At 40.4% G+C, this 12,334-nt stretch overlaps 1 protein-coding gene across 2 annotated transcripts in view; it reads right to left on the bottom strand.

Annotated features, from left to right (window-relative positions):
* Nucleotides 1–12,334, bottom strand: part of LOC125242624 — a 60,903-nt gene that overhangs the window by 13,637 nt on the left and 34,932 nt on the right. The window lies entirely within an intron of this gene.

Raw genomic sequence — 12,334 nt, 5'->3', positions numbered from 1 at the left:
CCTTTGGTAGGAACACTATAAATGTACCCTTGGAAATTATATGCACAGCATAGATATAAATGTTGATTTAAATGGACATCTACTTTTTACATCTTTGCATCTGTTTTCAGAAAACAATATTGTAGCGGCGTTTAATTGGTGAGGCTACTTACATTTGTCCAGAGGCGCTTGTGGGGCCACGTGGAAACACTTTGGGAAAATCCTCACACTAAAACGATTGTCACATATAAACGGAAGCTTAGGTCACTGGGTTTTGATATCACTTGAATGTCAATTTTCACGTTTATGTCGCGCCGGTGCACCGATAACTATTTTTAATTCGTAATAACGGGAGCGCAGATCATGGCGCTCGCACGGTCGAAGAAAGAGGTTTTTTTATATATCCGCCAGGTGGCGTGGTGGGGCACCGGAAAGTCGCTTTGGGACTTCTGTAATTGCCAGCTCCAAAAAACTGTGCTACATATACATGGAAACAAGTATTCTTTCAAAATTGTGTTGCCTTGTATGTATGAAAATGAAATAACTATTTAACTATATCAAGAAAAGAAATTAAAACTAAAAATCTCTGTTCCTCGACGGAACATGCCGCTCACCTTAAAAGACACGGAGTGACTTTTAAAGAAAATAAAAAAGGAAACCATACGAAAGTATACCAAAATATTTTATGAAACTTATATTTAACTTAACATTAAGAGTCGTAACGATTGTATAAGTTTATTCTAAAGGTAAGGGACAGACCTTCACAACAGGTCGTTTGAACAACGTGTTCCCGCTTTTCAATGTTACGACGCGATTAACTTGATCGCTGCCCGGATGGACAGCATGAACGCGCGCGAGTTTCCACTGCAGCGGCGGCAGGTGGTCGTCGCATACCACAACAACAGTACCTTCACGAACGGCGGGACTGCGGTCTTGAAGCCACTTTGTACTTTGTTGCAGTTGATGGAGATATTCACGACTCCATCGACGCCAGAAATGCTGGACAGCTTGCTGTATCCAGCGCCAACGTGTAAGACGATTAGGGTTCTCGTCTATCAGAGAAACGTCCGGTAGGGCCGTTAAGGGCTCACCGATTAAGAAATGGGCCGGCGTAAGAGGTAAAGGATCCGCGGAGTCCGAACTTAGAACGCAGAGCGGACGACTGTTTAATACAGCTTCGATTTGACACGTCAAAGTGTGCATACAATCATATGTTTGCGTTTGTGTACCTATTACGCGATGTAAATGAGCTTTGAAACTCTTAACAGCCGCTTCAAATAATCCACCGAAATGACTAGCATAAGGTGGTTGAAAATGCCAAGTTAATCCTTGTTTTAAAGTTTGGTGATTAAGGGCACTCATGACCGAATCATTACGTAAAAAAATATATAACTCTTGAAGGTAATTATTACAACCAACAAAGTTACGTCCGCAATCGGTATATATATCCGTACAATATCCTCGACGGGACGTGAAACGTCGCAACGCGGCTAAAAAACCTTCCGTGGAAAGTTCGGAAACTAACTCAAGATGTACAGCTTTAACGCTCATACATACGAAAACTGCAACGTAACATTTTATTATTTTTGCATTACGAACCTTATTAGCGCGTACGTAGAATGGCCCACAAAAGTCACAAGACGTTTTACTAAACACACGCGCGGGGCGCAGCCGAACCGAGGGTAACATTCCCATGCGCGGCTGGCAGCGAGTCGGTCGAGCGCGGAAGCATTTGATACAACGATGTACGCGGAGGCGAACAATATCACGACCAGAGATAATCCAGTATCGCTGTAAGAGCGAGTTTTGCACGCACTGCGAACCGGCATGTAGTTCCTTTATATGCGCATCGTCAATAATAAGATTTGTAAGAGGATGTCTTTTAGGTAAAATCAATTGATGTTTTGATTCAAAAGGTAAAAGTGATTTGTGAATACGTCCGCCGACGCGTAACAAACCAGCCTTATCTATCATGGGCGTGAGACGCCGCAAACGAATTGACGGAAGTTTATTTGACGAAATCCTTTTAATGTCGTCTTCGAACACTTTTTGTTGTGTAATCAATATTAGTCGATTTAATGCAAAATTGTACTCTGGTACGGTGACGTACTTTGGGAATGTTTGTTTATGTTTCCTGCATTTATTGTAGAAACGAAATATGACTGCCGTGACGCGAACTAATTTACCTAGCGACGAAAATCGCGTTATAAGAGTGTCGTCGTCCGGGGAAGGAGGCAATGTGGACACACATGCATAACTAAGACTTGCCGAGTCATGTGTATTGCGTTTTTCCTCGTTCGTGTTTACCACCGGTTTTGGTATAGGCCAGGAGTCGCGACTTTGTTGGAGCCATGTAGGACCATGGAACCACAAGTCATTTTGTACGAGCGCGGCGGGGAGCAGACCGCGAGACGCCGGGTCAGCGCTGTTATCAGCTGACGGGACGTGACGCCAACAGCGCGCCGGGACACGGGACAAAATCTCACTAGTGCGGTTCGAGACAAACGTTTTCCATTCGTGCGGGGGTGACTGAAGCCACGCGAGCACGACGGAACTGTCAGACCATGCGTACACTTGATCGGGGTGAATGTGACCACCGTAAAGATGCATAACTCTTTCAATTAATTTTGATAGGATTACACAACCCATCAATTCCATTCTAGGTATAGTAAGGCATACCCGAAGAGGTGCAACGCGACTTTTAGCCATGACTAAATAGGTTTGAACTCGCCCGGTGTTGTCCGTCAGACGTATATAAACACATGCTGCGTATGCAATTTTGCTTGCGTCGGCAAATCCGTGAATTTCGATTGAATCGAAGTCGTCAGTATTGAAAATATGACGAGGAAAAGAAATTTGCGATAGGAGCGGTAGCTCGTTAATAAAACTCGTCCATGAGTTAATAATATCGATAGGGGTTCTGAGTCCCAGGAAATTTTGGCTAACCATAGCAATTGAATTAAATGTTTGGCAAACAATGTCACCGGAGATAATAACCCGAGGGGGTCGTAAATTTTTGCAATTTCGGAAAGAATCGCCCGCTTTGTACAGGCCTGCGAAGAACTTTGAACTTTGAAACTAAATGCGTCAGATCTTGGATTCCATTGAAGTCCAAGGACCTTGACCCCTTTGTCATTTTCCATTTCGGCAAAATGAACATTTTCGCGCCGCTCACCATGAAACTCTGTCGGTCGCGTGGCAGCGAGAATGGCTGGCGAGTTACTTTGCCACTTTCGCAATTCGAACCCGGCCGTGGCACAAATACCTATCAGCTCCTGCTGCAGATTGAGGGCTTCGGCTAAGGTATCTGCGCCGGTCACCACATCGTCGACGAACACGTCATTTAGGAGGACTGGCGAGGCGAGCGGGAAACGCTCGGCTTCGTCATGCGCGAGCTGTTTAATTGTGCGCAAGGCGAGATAAGGGGAACTACTGATACCAAAAGTAACGGTACGCAGCCTATAATCGCGCAGAGGTTCCTCTGGCGACTTGCGCCACAGGATGCGCTGAAAGTCCCTATCACTCTCACGTACAAGAATATTCCGATACATTTGTTTAATATCAGAACAAAATGCAACTTTATGTACTCGAAATTTTAGAAGTACATCTACTATGTCTAAGTGTAACTTAGGCCCTTTTAGCAACGCATCATTGAGCGCGTAGCCACTCGTTGTGCGACAACCAGCATCATAGACAACACGAGTTCGGGTAGTGTCGGAAATCTTCGACACCGAGTGGTGCGGGATGTAATAACTCGCGCCAGCGGGGGTTATCGTCCGCGAGCTCCATGTGGTTAAGATCCACATACTCCTGGAGGCACGCGTGATACTCCGCCTTCAGCTGGGGGTTTCGTTCTAGACGGTATTCCAGTTTGTGGAAACGTGCTAGAGCAATTTGCCGAGACTCGCCGAGGGGCGGTGCATCGGGCTTGAATGGCAGAGCAACTATGTATCGCCCTGTCTCATCGCGCGTATGCGTCTTTTGGAAAAAGGATTCGCATAGCTTTTCTTCGGGAGTGTAACTCCGCATCTCTGGAACTGACTCCAGCTCCCAAAACTTCTCGAGATTGTCGTTGTCGAACGACGTAAAACAAGTATGGCGTGGAGTCGAAATATTAGAAGTAAAGTTGACTTTACCCCTAGTAAATAACCAAATACACTATTGATTGCTGTGGGTGTGCCAGGTTTACCCCTGACTATACCCTCGCGAATGACATCCATGAAAATGTCCTCGCCAAGTATCATGTCAACCGGCTGAGGTTTATGAAATTCAGGGTCGGCTAGAGCGAGCCCTTGCAAATGAGGCCATTCCCCGTACAGTGCTAGTGGTACACTAGGCATTTGACGGGTTAATTTTGACAAAATAGTAGCCTCCAAAGGAATACTTGGACTTTGTTTGCCCTTGGGCGAAATTGAGCACACGAAGGTACCCCTAGGGTTGAGCGGTAAATCACCGACACCTACCAACGGCTCGCTGACATTTCGTCGCGGTAAATTTAATCGTTGCATACACGATTCAGTAATAAGAGCTGCTTGTGAGCCCCCGTCTAACATACAACGAATTGTAGCAATTTTATTACCTTCGTAATAAAGGTCAACCAACGCAGTTGACAGTAACACCGTATGAGGCTCAATACCTAAACCTAGATTATTTTGATTCACGCCGTGAACAGCTGATGGGCTCGGGACAGCGCCCGCGCCGGGCTGCGACTGCTCCGTTAGAGCGAGCGAGACGGCAACTAGTTCCGCGGCTTCATTGTTCGCCGGGAAGGGTCGCGTACGCGTAAGGTCCGAATCTAAATGAATTAAGGTGTGGTGCTTCTTATTGCACTTACGACACTTAAAACTTGATTTACAATTACGTAAGTCATGTCCGGAACATAAACAATTATAACAAATGTTATTTGTTTGAACAAATGTGAATCTATCTTTAGTAGACAAATTTAAAAACTCCAAACATTTGTGAAGGGCATGCGAGCCTTTGCACTTCACGCAAGATCGAACCTTATTCGTATCGACATACGGTCGAGTTTGGTCTGACGTATTCGTAATTAAAACCCGTTTAGGTGTAATTTGATTTGAAATTAAATTATTTTTATTTGTTGTACTTAAGGAATTATTTTTTGTGGACTGTATATGGGAAACTGTAATCATCTGTTCCGCCGTAAGTTCGCGCTCTAAGAATGTTATTAAGGTTTGGACTTTAGGTATTTCACTTGGGTTGGTTAAAGAACGTTCATATTCTTTTCGCGTATTAACGGGAATTTTACGTAATAATAAATTTAACAGAACGAAGTCCCATTCTTTAACCGGAAACTCCAAAACTTCAAGTGCTTTAATATTTTCGTGGTAAACATTAAGCAAATTTCGCATAGCAACAACTGATGAGCGCGCGGAACAAGAATCGATATCGAATAATTTATCTAGATGTTGTGACGCAATAATGCGTTTGTTGTCATAACGGGATTTTAGAACATCGATCGCAATTGAATAATTACTTTCCGTTATGGGAATTGATTTAATTAAATTAAATGGTTCGTTTTTAACCGAAAGTAGTAAATACCTAAACTTTTCCGCGTCAGTGTAGGCATTGTTGTTGTGGACCAACGATTGAAATAAGTCGAAAAAGGCGGGCCAGCCCGTAGGTTCACCGTGAAATTCAGGAAGCGACAATTTAGGCAAGTTTCGACGGTCGTTCATAAACGTGTCGTGTTGGCTAGGCACAGGAATGCGGCTCGCTCGCCGCTTTTCTACATCTACCTCCTTTAGGTTATTTAAATGCGTAACTATCGCGTAATATAAATCGTTGAAATCATTTCGAATCTTAATGTTGGCTTCTTTGTTGAAGCTATTAGACTTAATTAATGCCTTTTCGATCTTAGTTTGAATTTTGGTAAACTTTCGCTGGTGCGCTGTTAAATCGGAAGTTCTTGAACGAAATTGTTCTATATTCGTTGCTGCGAACTGTAATGTTCGTTTTAATTCGTCGAGAATTAGATCTCGCTCGAATAAATCTTGTGTCATACACGATGTGTCGGTTTCGACACCGTCTGTAGGATTCGGTGCCATTTTGCCGTGAGCAAAGATGGCGGAAATTACAATGAAAAATTGAACTACAAACGTATGTAATTGGAATGATGGGTACGTAATACCGCAAAATACACGGGCAACACAACGTGAGAAAGAAAAATCCGGATCGAACGGATCAAAAAACTATATGTAGCGGCGTTTAATTGGTGAGGCTACTTACATTTGTCCAGAGGCGCTTGTGGGGCCACGTGGAAACACTTTGGGAAAATCCTCACACTAAAACGATTGTCACATATAAACGGAAGCTTAGGTCACTGGGTTTTGATATCACTTGAATGTCAATTTTCACGTTTATGTCGCGCCGGTGCACCGATAACTATTTTTAATTCGTAATAACGGGAGCGCAGATCATGGCGCTCGCACGGTCGAAGAAAGAGTTTTTTTTATATATCCGCCAGGTGGCGTGGTGGGGCACCGGAAAGTCGCTTTGGGACTTCTGTAATTGCCAGCTCCAAAAAACTGTGCTACATATCAGCAATTCTCGAAAAGTTTGTACAAAAATTAAGGGAAAAATTAAATTTGTTTTTATTAATTCCTATTTTGTTACCAAGATTTTGTTGATGAATTGAGATTTTATTAAGTTTTATTTCGTCATTAAGGTTCTCTAGTATCTATATTTTCTTAATTATAACAATTATCCTGTATATATCTTACGAAAGTCGAATTATATTACTAAATGTTGGTAACAAAATAGGATCAATTAAAATTTGCTGACGTGGCATTGTACAAAGTTGACGGGAATTGCTGATATACATGGAAACAAGTATTCTTTCAAAATTGTGTTGCCTTGTATGTATGAAAATGAAATAACTATTTAACTATATCAAGAAAAGAAATTAAAACTAAAAATCTCTGTTCCTCGACGGAACAAATATTTTTTATTTATTACCTACATATATGAAAAAAATATTGTATTATAGACATTGTAGCTTTAGAGTTTAGACCATCAAAATTAGGCTTTGAAACTTATAAAACTTTTGGTTCTCATTTTGTTACAGGTTTATTTTTGGGTGCACGACTGCACGTGCAGTTCTTTTTGGCTGTTACTTTAATTTAAGGTAAGTACTGTAATGTATGTTGGCACAGGATGAAGGTCATTCCACCTAACGGAGGTTGACGTCCGTTCTTTGCTTGCAAAATTAACTTGTTCCAAAAACCTTTTAGATCGCTAGATTTATTTATTTAGGTATGTGTATTATCAACTATCAGCTTGCGTAATTTGAACGCTGTGTGCTGTGTATAGTCACAAATTAATAATCCTAATGTATAAGTCAATTACCTACATACTTCATTCAAACTGTTTGTGTTGACATACGATACGAATAATAAAATAATTTTTAAGAAAAAAAAACCGTCGCCTTTCGGGTTCTGGTGAAAGCTACTTGCGAATGTTGGATTATGTAGAAATGTGTAAGTATTTTTTAAAACTGCTTTTAATGCTTTAATTATTAGATGGCAACACAAATGAATATACGTATAACTTATCCCTTCAGGTGGCGGAGCTACAAGTTGCATAGGGGATAAGTGGCACGGTCGTTTTATAAAACATTCCGTTAAGTGGCAGGCGCCGGGAGCCGGACTCTGGGAAAAACAAGCCGATAAGTGGCAGGGACCGGCTCCCGGACCCCGTGCGACGATATACCTAAATATATAAATAAAACCGTCTAAAACTGTATCTAGCTTCCTCACACTTGCACGAACCATTCGTCACTAAACAAGGACGGCATTCAGTAAAGGTCCAACACCCTCAACTTCAAAACAGCTTGAAATATGACCCAATTTGATTGGACCAACCGCCTGCCATATTTGAGACACGTGTTTAAAAACCGTCTTTTTTGCAAAAATTGTACTGTAATATGTTAAAAAAGGGATATAAGTGTAAATAAATGTATATTTAAGTCCCTGAATTACTTTTTTATACAATTTACTGTTTGTTTTCCTAAATAAAGTTACTTTAATACATGGAAGTGGAAAACGTAGCCACCTGATATTTGATCGAGTCTAGCAAAATTCACATAAATGGAATGTATTTTTTTGCTATGGAATGATTTTAGCCGTTTCATAATGAATCCAGTGATATATGGTTTATGCACAACATCCCTACACTTTTTGAGAAATTATAATTTTTGTAACACAAGTGACATTCGCGATGACCACCCGTGAGGGCCCCGCCACTCAAGGGTAAACTTTTCTGTCATTTTATCGGTATCCTTGCCACTCAACAGCTTTTTATTTCAAGTCCGGCTCCCGGTTACCTGCCACTTTACGTGCGGTCGGCTCCCGGATTTCGCCACCTGAAGGGTTAAGGTGATTCTTGCGACGTGGAATCGACGTCGACACGACGTGCCATGGGTTGTAATGTACTAAATTGGTAAGACTTACCATTTTTCAACGTTATTTCAACGTGGCTTTTACCATTAAATTACTAAAAAAGGTTATTTTTTTACGAGGTATCATGCAAAGAAAGAGACAAACATATTACGAGAGTATTTTCTTTTCGCTCACAAAAAATGTCTGGCTAAAAATCTAACTTGAGTTTTGCAACGAGAATGGCGGCCATTACTTTACGTAAACTAATTATCTAGGTCGATTACGCAGGAATTATACGATGAAATCTTGTGCGCTGAAAAATTTCTCGTGCAGTATGTTAGGTTTTTATTCAAAAGTACTGATGGGCTTTCGAAATACTTAAGTATTACTTATTTTAAAGCTCATAAATAGTATGTATTGCTTGTAAATAGGTTTCGTAATTTTGTGTTCGGTGTTTGTAATTATATTAACTTAACTATATATATTTTTATCATATAAATGACAATAAAAACACCGTTAAATGTTATCGTTTTAGTATTACAACATACCTATAATATGCAATTTACAATAACACCGTCTGATTGTAAGAAAACAAAATGTCGGCTCGACTTAGAAGTTAAATATACCTAAAAATACGACGTAATGGTATTTAAGTCAATTTTACGTAATATACACTTAATTCTACGACCTAATGGTGTCGAGTAACCATACAAGGTCAAAACGACCGCCATCATGACTATGCTTCGACCTCGTATCGCAAGACAGTATTTTGTTTGACAGCGCGGACGTAGGTTGCGTGCTAACGATTAGACGTGCCAAAGATAAATATTACGCATAGTGGTTTCCCAATAGGTAAGTTATATGTGACAATTGATTTTGAAACGTTTTCGGGAGTTTTTAGGGATCAACATAATACCTGATTTGATGAATGTTTGCTTAGTTTAAAACATATCAACGTGCTTCACGCGTGTATGTAATAAAATTACATAAATATTTATTTTTAATTGACTCCAATTTTGGTTTTAGGTTTTTATTATTGCAATATGTCATATAAGATAGTGGCCACCCCGTCCCGACGGGGACTGGAAATAACGCTTTGCCCTTCAGCGTGGGAGGAGAACGGCGTTCTGTCGTGGCCTCCTACGATGGTGAGCCGGCTACAGAAAGATGTGGAAAGTTATCCGGAACCACACTGGACGAAGTACAAGTGTGTTCCAAAGTGTTTTCCACTACCATAATATATTGCCGCAAACATAGGCTTTATGTTTGGCATGTCATAAATTGCCATAGCAATAGGCCATACTTCTGAAGAGGTACTGTTAAATAGCGACATGCCGTCTACGTTGAACATTAGTTCAATACTGGATATTGCATTTAAATCCATATCCGATAAAGATTTCTTTAAGCAATTGCTTACGCCTTGGTACCAAAAATCCTTCCTTGTTGAGCCAATGGGCCAATGTTTCCTTGGCCCATTGGCTCTATAAAGACATCGTCAGTCTTCAGTAGAGCTCGCCCGTCTTTAGGCAATTTAAAACCATATTTACTCAGTACAGCTAACAAGTCGTTTAAAGATGACTTGGTGGGTTTGTGCTGTACTGTCCATTCTCTTAGGTCTTCCACAAGTTTCATATTTAAATAATCTTTATTTGTCACATACTCATCTCCAGAATCTTCATTTTCTGATTCCTTGTTTGAACAGATTTCTTCATCGTCGCTCTTCTCATCTATATTATCAGATGGCAAAAAATCCTTGCTTGTGTGTGTGGTATCAGGATCAAAAGAAACACACAAAGTAGATACTCCTTGAAAACCGGACGTAGAAGCCAATTCACAATTTATTTCTTCTGATGTTTCACTCTGAACGTCCTTATAATTAGCCTTAGCCTTCTTAATCTTCCTATAATAACTACTGGAATGTCTATATTTTTTTTTTCTCTTTGGCCATTGTTAACACAACACAACTTTTGATTTAAAAAACCGAAATAACTATTGAGTATATACGTCCTATTTCACCGAGATATGACTTATTTGTGAGTAAAAATAACTTGATCTGAGGTCGCCTCGCAAACGTCGACTTATTGGTTATTTTTTAGGGTTAATTTGACTATTAGGTAAATCTAAATGAAACCTTATGGTAATATTAGTACCTTACAAGTATTTATAACTTTATGGTCTAAATTTGGTCTCTCAAGAAGGTAATATTTACTACGAAATTGGTAGCAAAAGCGACTTAAATCGATGACCTAAAGGTCCCCAGTTTAAGAAAAATTACGTCGCATATACACCTAATATGGACGTACAAGTAAATATGAACAGTTGGTCGAGTTTCGAAGTTAATTTTACCTTATATTTTGCTCATAATCAACCTTTAAGTTTGTGACCTTATGGTGCTTTGATGAAGGGAAATTTACGTTTCAATGGCTCTATATTTTTACCCAGAAGTATAAATGTACGAGATGTGAATTTATGTGGTGCGTATGATGTAATTTTTACCTAAATTAGTAATATATTCTAGAGCATGGGTAAAAAGCACTTAGAATGTTTGCTGGGCAGCAGTTCCACTGCACCAAATGTCACTGTTCTGGACGTAAGTGCATGCTAATTATTTTTAAAAACCGGGACTTAATCGCGTATAACTACATATTAAACTGACCTCCAACGTTTCAAGGACGGCGTTGTCCCCGTGGTCTCGGAGAAGACTGGCTTGATCAGTTCAGTTCAGTTTTTAAACTTAAATGGCTTCAGTCCATTGGGACTATTTCGCCAGTGTCAAGGTGATATGAGCTAATATTAGTAATTTTTGTACGGTAAGTACGACATTGTACGGTGACTTAGCACTTGTAAATTGATAGCTAGATTTTACAAGAGCACGTGGACTACCGGCCGTTTACGACAAAAAAGAGGCTAAACGCGTTTCTAGAACAATTCTTCATCAGCTTCTCACTACACCATTAGTTTACTGCATAATAAGCTATCAATATTACACTTTAAACAACATTAATGAGTAAAAGAAAAATAAATTATTCACGACACTAAACCGCTAAGATGGCGTCCCAACCGGAAGTCCGACTGGCTTGAAATGACATCAACACCTTCTGACAGCCGCGCGAGTTTTTCGAACTACCCGCACTTGGTTTTGATTATCAACTTGAACTGTTTGCGCACTAGGGATGTTACTCTGTCGACATACAACACTGACGATATTCGATTTAACGACTGTCGATATTATTTTCGGCTTACACTTATTAGTGACAGGATTCCATGTGGATGAGATCCTAAAACCTTCGTCCCGATTGAAATTGCGATGTTTTTTGATTTCAATGGCTTCACGCACTTTTCTACTGTAGAAATGGCGTAATTATGTGTAATAATCGTGAAAGTTTAAATCAGTGTAAGTGCATGCTGTTCTTATAAAAATACCAAAGTCACTATAAGCGTGCCGTTCAGATTTGAGGAGTTCGGTTCTGACCATCATCAGCAGTTCCACTGTACCAAATTTCACTGTTCTAGACGTAAGCGCATGCTGTTCTTATAAAAATGGCAAAGTCACTATAAGCGTGCCGTTCAGATTTGAGGAGTTTGGTTCTGGCCATCATCAGCAGTTCCACTGCACCAAATGTCACTGTTCTGGACGAAAATGCATGCTGTTCTTATAAAAATACCAAAGTCACTATAAGCGTGCCGTTCAGATTTGAAGAGTTCGGTTCTGACCATCATCAGCAATTCCACTGCACCAAATGTCACTGTTCTGGACGAAAGTGCATGCTGTTCTTATAAAAATACCAAAGTCACTATAAGCGTGCCGTTCAGATTTGAAGAGTTCCGTTCTGGCCATCATCAGCAGTTCCACTGCACCAAATGTCACTGTTCCGTACCTAAATTCATGCTGTTCCTTTAAAAACACAAAAATCACCATATATATGCCTTTCAGATTCGAGGAGTTCCCTCGATTT

This window comes from Leguminivora glycinivorella, chromosome 3 (genome assembly GCF_023078275.1).
Source record: "Leguminivora glycinivorella isolate SPB_JAAS2020 chromosome 3, LegGlyc_1.1, whole genome shotgun sequence".
Classification (NCBI taxonomy): Eukaryota; Metazoa; Arthropoda; class Insecta; order Lepidoptera; family Tortricidae; genus Leguminivora; species Leguminivora glycinivorella.
This window is presented reverse-complemented; position numbering and strand designations above follow the sequence as displayed.